This window comes from Crocodylus porosus, unplaced genomic scaffold (genome assembly GCF_001723895.1).
Source record: "Crocodylus porosus isolate Cpor-Errol unplaced genomic scaffold, CroPor_comp1, whole genome shotgun sequence".
Classification (NCBI taxonomy): domain Eukaryota; kingdom Metazoa; phylum Chordata; order Crocodylia; family Crocodylidae; genus Crocodylus; species Crocodylus porosus.
Window position 1 is genome coordinate 4,629,817 of NW_017728929.1, and position 7,164 is coordinate 4,636,980.

Below are 7,164 nucleotides of genomic sequence, written 5' to 3' on the forward strand. Positions count from 1 at the left end.
TTGCAACATGCTCAACAAAAAAGGAATACACAACAACAAAGGCAACATTTATGATTATTAAATATACTACCCCTACTGTGCTGCCACATGCCTCCCCTGGTTTTGTTTTTCTGGCATACTGGCACTCCAGCACCTTCCAGGGTAGACATTGTGTTTTTTTCAACACTCTGGTCAAAAATCGTTGCCTACTCCTGCTGTAGACCATATGCACAAGTAGTGACAGGTGTCCAATCTTTTGTTGTGATTATAGGGAGACTCTCAGGTGACCCTGAACTCAGCTGGATGATTCGTGGGATGTAAGTACTTGGCCACTGTGACTCAGTTGCATTTAACCTTGTTTTTTTTGTCCTTAAACCCAAACTCAAATTTTGGCAGAATTTCAAGTGTGTCAAAGCAAACAAACAAACAAACAAACAAAGAAACAAACACCTATCCCTCCCATCCCCAGAAGTCCCCAAAAGGTTTTTGGATTCCTCTGCAACCCGTAAAGTTAAGGTTTCATGCGACTTGGCTGCACTGTGCCGTTACTTGTCCAAATTACATCCTCCGCCAATTTTTCCACTTGCAGACTTTCTGTAGCTCATAGTGGAAAGTCAAAGTGTTTAATGAATGAAAAGCTTTCAGCAGCTGGACTTTTCTCAAAAACCACATTTTTAATATGGACATGGTTTAATGAATGGAGTCTGATTACTTCATAGAACCTCCCTGACTTTTAATCCAAGTTGTACACTGGTAATTTGTTTTTAGCAGTTTTTAATTAGTTTTAGATGTAACAATATTCAAGAAAAGCCCTCTTCAGAGAGCCAAGCCATATTCCAAATTTGCCACAAAAAATCTTTGAGATACTAGTTCTTATAAAGCCATACTTCCAGAAAGTCAGGAGATGGCTCAGAAACAAAACCTAGCTCCAAACTCTGAATTCTGAGACTTCAGACTCTAAATGCTAGTCCCACAATTGGCCTTTATGTCTATGTAATGGACTGAATCAAATCTCTGGATCCTAAGTCATTTGATTTTTTATAGGTAAAATTCCAAATTATTTTCAGAGGTCTGGAGATGGATAATAAGATGCATCGTTTTCTTGTTTGGTATGCACATATGATCTGTTATGTAACAGTAGTAAAGAATCCTCAGTTTAATCTTCTTGCTTTGAGAGTGGTTTTGACCAGTTGCCATATCAAGCAGAGTTGTACCTTTCAGTGATTTGGGTAAGACTTCACTTTTCATTCAAGCTCCTACCTTCCCTTGGGTCTCCATATCCACTTTATAGCTCACTCAGTTTGTGAGCAAGCTTGATGTTCTCCTCCATTATATCTTCCTAAAATAACTTTTGGGCTTTATACTCAAACACTGTTTTTTCTAGCAATGTATGTCTGTCCCTTGCCTCCTTTCACTGGAGCAGCTTCTACTAAGAACCTTCCCCAGGTTCCCTAGCCATATGATTTCCTGCAATCCATTTAAAGAAATAGTATCAACCTCACATAGATTGGTTTATTTCAAATTGTTGAATAACTGGGATTAGATTTTTCTAAATGTAGTCTCATTTTCTTTTTTATGGGTTTTCTCCTTCCCTCACTTTTGCATCAGGATAGGAAAGTTCAACCTGTCAAGCAATCTACTTAGCTGAACATTATGTGGTACTTTATTACTCAGTGAGTTTGCTCATTAGTTCAAATTAATTTTTAGGGTGTGACTTTCAAAAAACATGAGGAGGCTAATCTCTTTAGAAAGACAGAGAGTTAGTTTAATTTCCTTTAGGGCTTTTGAAATCACAACCTCAGTGATTTTGTAATTGTAAAAATAAGATTATTAAAAGTACCCAGGAGACTGAGGGGCATAAATTCTATGGTTTTGCAATTGGACTGTATTCATTCTTGAATGTTTTACTCAAGGCAAAAAAATAGATGTTTCATGACCTGAACTGTCAGATACTGAAAGCCCTAACAGTTATGTGATACTAGTACTTTTTTAATAACAAAAAACTAACCTAACTTGGTTGGCAGCATAATTAAAGCCTAAAGTTATATGAACTGTTTATCAAGGAACTGTATGAGGATTAGGTATATCAGTTCAGATCTACATCCAATAATTCTCCTTTGATTTCCTGCTAGTCATAGCATGCAGTAAAACAACTTGGAAAACATCAAAAAGATTATAAAGAATGTTTAAACAGTTAAAAAGATCTGTACTGATAATCAGACGCAATACTGAGGGCTTCATTTTTACCCTCATGAGAACCATGAAAACCATTACACACATGAGTAGCTCCCGTTGATCAATGAGTGAGTTAGGAACTGTCTAAAAGAAGTTTTGTAGAATCAGGCCCTTAGGCCCAGATCCTCAAAGATATTTAGGCATCTACTTAATATTAAGCTGCCCAAATCCCATTGATTCCATTGGGAATCAGATACCTAAATATCTTGAAGGTATTTTGGAAAAGCAGAGTTGTTTGCTGAGTACTTATTAGCAATGGGCACAGCTTCTCCAGGTGTAGAGTGGAGTTGGCATGAGGGAGCACATCCCAGGATGTCAATCATACATGTACAGCTCCTCCTCTGTATCATAAGACCATGGATACTCAAAATATATACCTACATGCCTTTTTCCGGTAGAACAATTATTTTATAATTTTTCTCTGTATTTGGCACTCCACATTATATAGGAAAAATAAGCTTATCTTTATTTTTCACTGATTTGTGCATTAACTATATTAACTTAAATGATCAAGAGCATAACTATCATCTCTGTGTAACATGCTTAGGGGCCAGTGCCTAATGCAGTCCTCGGAGCAAGAGCCATTTTAAAACCTGTCATGTTGAGCCTTGTCAACCTGAGGTCTGAAGTACATGGAACAGAGCATAGGCTTTGTCCCTGCAATGGCCATCACAGACTCTCCATTCCTCTTTGGTGTCTGGTTTTTCTGATAGGCAATCTCTTTCATAGTGTATCATTCTCCAGAGGTCCTACTGAGAATAGGCTCCTCAAGAGAATTTGCAAATGGGGAATTTGCAAACAGGATGTGCTTAGTGTCACAGCATGGCCTGAATAAGTTCTTTATTGTACGTGTTTTGAGTGACTCTGCCCAGTTTTCATGAACAGCTTTTTATGACCTTTTATGACCCTCTTTCCAACCAGTACTTTATATTAGGAATACAGACTTGCCCGTGACCACCAGTTATAACAGATAAAGATAAAAACCTGTTAGGCATCTTGGAGCTCATAAGCCTCTCTTGAGAACTGCAGTGCAAACACTGCATGAAAACCCATATCATGTCAGCAAGATTCTCTATGGATTTTGGATGTTTTTTACAGAGTATCCTGGAGTCAGTCTTATATACTGGCATGATAGAAATTTTTGGCACTAACTGATGAGCCATCAGTCAGAAGTATAAAGCTGCTATTTTGTTTTTGGTCTGAAAAGTATAAAGTAGCAACTTTCTCTGTAGTCTGAAATTGGCTACAGGTGTTCATCTCTCTCAAGTCAGCTGGATTTCATTTGATTGTTCTTCACAGCAGAGGCATTTTCATTACAGTTGTGCCTAGAAGTCAAATCAAAGTGTGGAACCCCATGGTGCCCAGGGCGCTGTGCAAACAGAGCATGAAATCTAAACAGGCAGCAAAACAGAAACAGAAGCAATGTGAACTGACTTGCCCGAGAGCACATGGCTACTCAGTGGCAGAGCCAGGAATTCATTGCCCTAGCTGCACTTCTTCCAGCTCTTCAATGTGATTTTGGCCCCTCTTGGGGTCAGTCTTGCAGTGAAATCCCAGCCCCCAAGATATTTTCAGTGCTGCTGCGTTGATTTACTGCCTTCCTTGGCCCCCTATCTACAGTGGAAGAACCTCCTTGCTGTACCAGTATAAGGGCTGGTACAGCAAGGAGACGGAGCTCTCTCATTCCACTCAGGAGCCAAGGAGTTTGAGGTAAGAGAGTAAGGGAGATGGAAGAGTTTAGGAAAGAAGAAAACTAAGTGGCTCTGCTCCCTCTTCTCTTGTGAAAATTAAGGTAATCGGTAGGCCTGTGCAAGTCAGCAGCAATCCGATCTGGCTTCGGATCCAGCTGCTTTGGATGGCAGTGATCCGATTCGGAGCTCCACACCGGGTTTCCACCTTGATCCGGCCAAAGCGACTTCGAAGCTGCCTCGGAGATCTGGTCATAGGGTATAATGGGGAATCAATTAAATAGCTATACTTTTGTTGTTTTTTGTCCAATATGAATGAAACTTGCAGAGATGGTAGCCTCTGCTGAGAGTGTGAAACATGCCAAGCTTCAAGATGATCCATGCAGGGGTTTGGGAGGAACTGTAGCCCAAATTCTTGAAAGCCAAACTCATGTCACTTCTGTGTCACACCACAGGGGGATGAAAACTGCAGGGCTGGTAGCTCTTATTGAGGCCACAAAGCCTGCCAAGTTTCAAGGAGCTCGGTGAAGGGGTTTAGGATGAACTGCACCTCAAGCTGCGGACAAGCAAAACCAGTGCCATGGGTGACACTGCGTGTGCTAAGGCGCAGCGGGGTGACAGCTGCAAGGGTGATGGCCCCTGCTGTGATGCCTGCCAGCTGTCGAGGAGCAGGGGAGTCTGGGGCCCTGCACCCCTAGCTGCTGACAGACAAAACTCCTGCCAAGACTGTCTTGGGGCAGTTGATTGTCTGTACTGAGTCTTTCCTCTCCTTAGCCTGGTTGTGTAGGTGCTAATTGATGTTTGTTAAGTCGTTATGTAGTAGCTAGGTCCGTGTATTGAGCTGGTCCCTGAGTCCCTGGTCCCTGAGTGAATCATGATTGATTGATTGGTAACTGGGAACACAGCAGTTTAGCAGCCAGGCCTGCAGCAGTGTCTCTCCTCCCCGCCCTGAGACAGATGCAGTCAGTCCCACAAGCACCCATGGCACCAGTTTTGCTTGTCTGCAGCTTGAGGGCAGTTTCCCCCAAACCCCTGCACTGATCTTCTTGAAATTTGGCAGGCTTTGTGGGCTCATTAAGAATTACCAACCCTGCAGTTTTGATCCCCCCGTGTTGTAACACATAGACATGACAATTTTGCTTTCAACAAATTGGGGTGCTGTTACCCCCAAACCACTGCACAGATCTTCTTGAAACTTGTCTGACTTAATTCTCTCTGCAGAGTCTACCACCTCTGAAACGTTTGTTGAAATTGGACAAAAACCAACAAAGTTATAGATATTTTATTGTTTCCCCATTATATCCTATGGCCAGATCTCCCAAGGGGCTCCGAACCGCTTCAGGAAGCCCAACAAGGCAGTGCTTTGACCCGGATGTGCTGCTTCCCACCCCAAAGAGTCCAAAGCTTCCCTGGATCTGAAGCCTCACGCAGCCCTAGTAATCAGCTCTTCTTCCTCCCTGCCATGCAGCACAGAAGACAACTCCTCTTATAACTGATGACCTCTAGGCTTAGGAGAAGTGGGATAAAAAGCCCCTAGACCTGTTTGAGGAGAAGAAGTGCACAGAAGGGCAATAGGCAAAAGTAGGGGGACTCATGTTTCATTGATAGGTTGGGGCAGTTGTGGGTTGGGGGCACAGAATTACTTAATTTTCATAGAATCATAGAAAATTCAGGTTGGAAGAGACCTCAGGAGATCATTGAGTTCAACCCCCTGCTCAAAGCAGAACCATCCCAGACAAGGCTGTCCACCTGGGTCTTAAAAACCTCCAAGGATGGAAATTCCACAGCCTCTCTGGGTGACCTGTTCCAGTACTTTACTACCCTCCTAATGCGGAAGTGTTTCTTAATAGCTAACCTAAATGTCCTTTGATGCAACCTGAGATCCACTGCTCCTTATTCTGGTTTCTGCCACCACCAAGAACAGTCCAGCTCCATCCTCTTTTGAACCCCCCTTCAGGTAGTTAAAGGCTGCTATTAAATCCCCCCTCAGCCTTCTCTTATCCAGACTAAATAAGCCCAGTTTTCTCAGCTTCTCCTCAGAAGTCATGTGCCCCAACCCCGAACCATTTTTGTTGTGCTCCACTGGACTCTCTCCAATCCGTCCACATCCTTTCTGTAGTGGGATGGGGGTGGAACAGAAACTGAACACAGTACTCCAGATGCGACCTGTGCCAAATGGAGGAGAATAATTACTTCCATCTATTTCCTGGCATTGCTCCTACTAATGCAACCCAGTATGCTGTTAGCCTCCTTTACAACAAAGGCATGCTGTTGTCTTATATTCGGCTTATTGTCCACCATAACCCCCAGGGCCTTTTCTGCAGAGCTACTGCTTAGTCAGTTGGTCCCCAGCCTGTACCGGTGCGTGGGGTTCATAGATGCTAGGGTCAGAAGGGACCTCAAAGGATCATTGAGTCTGACCCCCTGCCTGGGCAGGAAAAAGTGCTGGGGTCATGTGACCCCAGCCAGGTGCTTGTCCAGTCTCCTCTTGAAGACCCCCCAAGTAGCGGGGAGCACCACATCCCTCAGAAGCCCATTCCAGATTCTGGCAACTCTAACCACGAAGAAGTTCTTTCAAGTGTCCAACCTAAGTCTACTCTCTATCCACTTGTGGCCATTGTTTCTGGTTATGCCAAGGGGTGCTCTGGTAAACAGAGAATCTCCTATTCCCTGCCGCACCCCACCGGTGAATTTGTATCCTGCCACAAGATCCCCACTCAGCCTTCTCTTGCAGAGGCTGAAAAGGTCCAGGTCCCTTAGCCTTTCCTTCCCTGCAGGCCTCTAACCCTCCTCTGGATACTCTCAAAGTTGTCCAGGTCCTTTTTACATTGCGGCACCCAGAATTGGATGCAGTACTCCAGCTGCAGCCTGACCAGTGTCAGGATGGTCATTGACCAGGAACGCTGATGGAACAGTGGCCAGGATGGTCATTGTTTCATCCTAAGTGCGGCACTTTGAATTTGTTCTTATTAAACTTTATGGAATTTCTCCTGGTCTAATCCTCCAATTCATCCTCCAATTTCTGGGGAGAAGCTGGAAACTAAAAACCATGAAGAGCACTTGTACAGTTCTGTGTAATTTGATGTCAGCTGGGTCCTCCAGTGAGAATTGTTGCAGCCAGGACATAATCATCATATACATTGCAGAGAGTTGGCAGAATGGCTTGCTGGGCACACCCTATGACTAGGATTTCGAAACCAGCAAGAAACAGACCAGAACCCATGTAATCCCTTAAAAACAAACAAACAACCCTTCTGATTTC

The 7,164-nt window shown here is 43.5% G+C and overlaps 1 long non-coding RNA gene across 1 annotated transcript in view; it reads right to left on the minus strand.

The window, feature by feature from the left end:
* Window positions 1–4,256: 4,256 nt before the first annotated feature.
* Window positions 4,257–7,164, minus strand: part of LOC109315387 — a 4,736-nt gene continuing 1,828 nt past the window's right edge. Inside the window, exon 3 of the long non-coding RNA XR_002102494.1 lies at window positions 4,257–4,338. This is a non-coding gene — a long non-coding RNA (uncharacterized LOC109315387). The remainder of the gene's footprint in view (window positions 4,339–7,164) is intronic.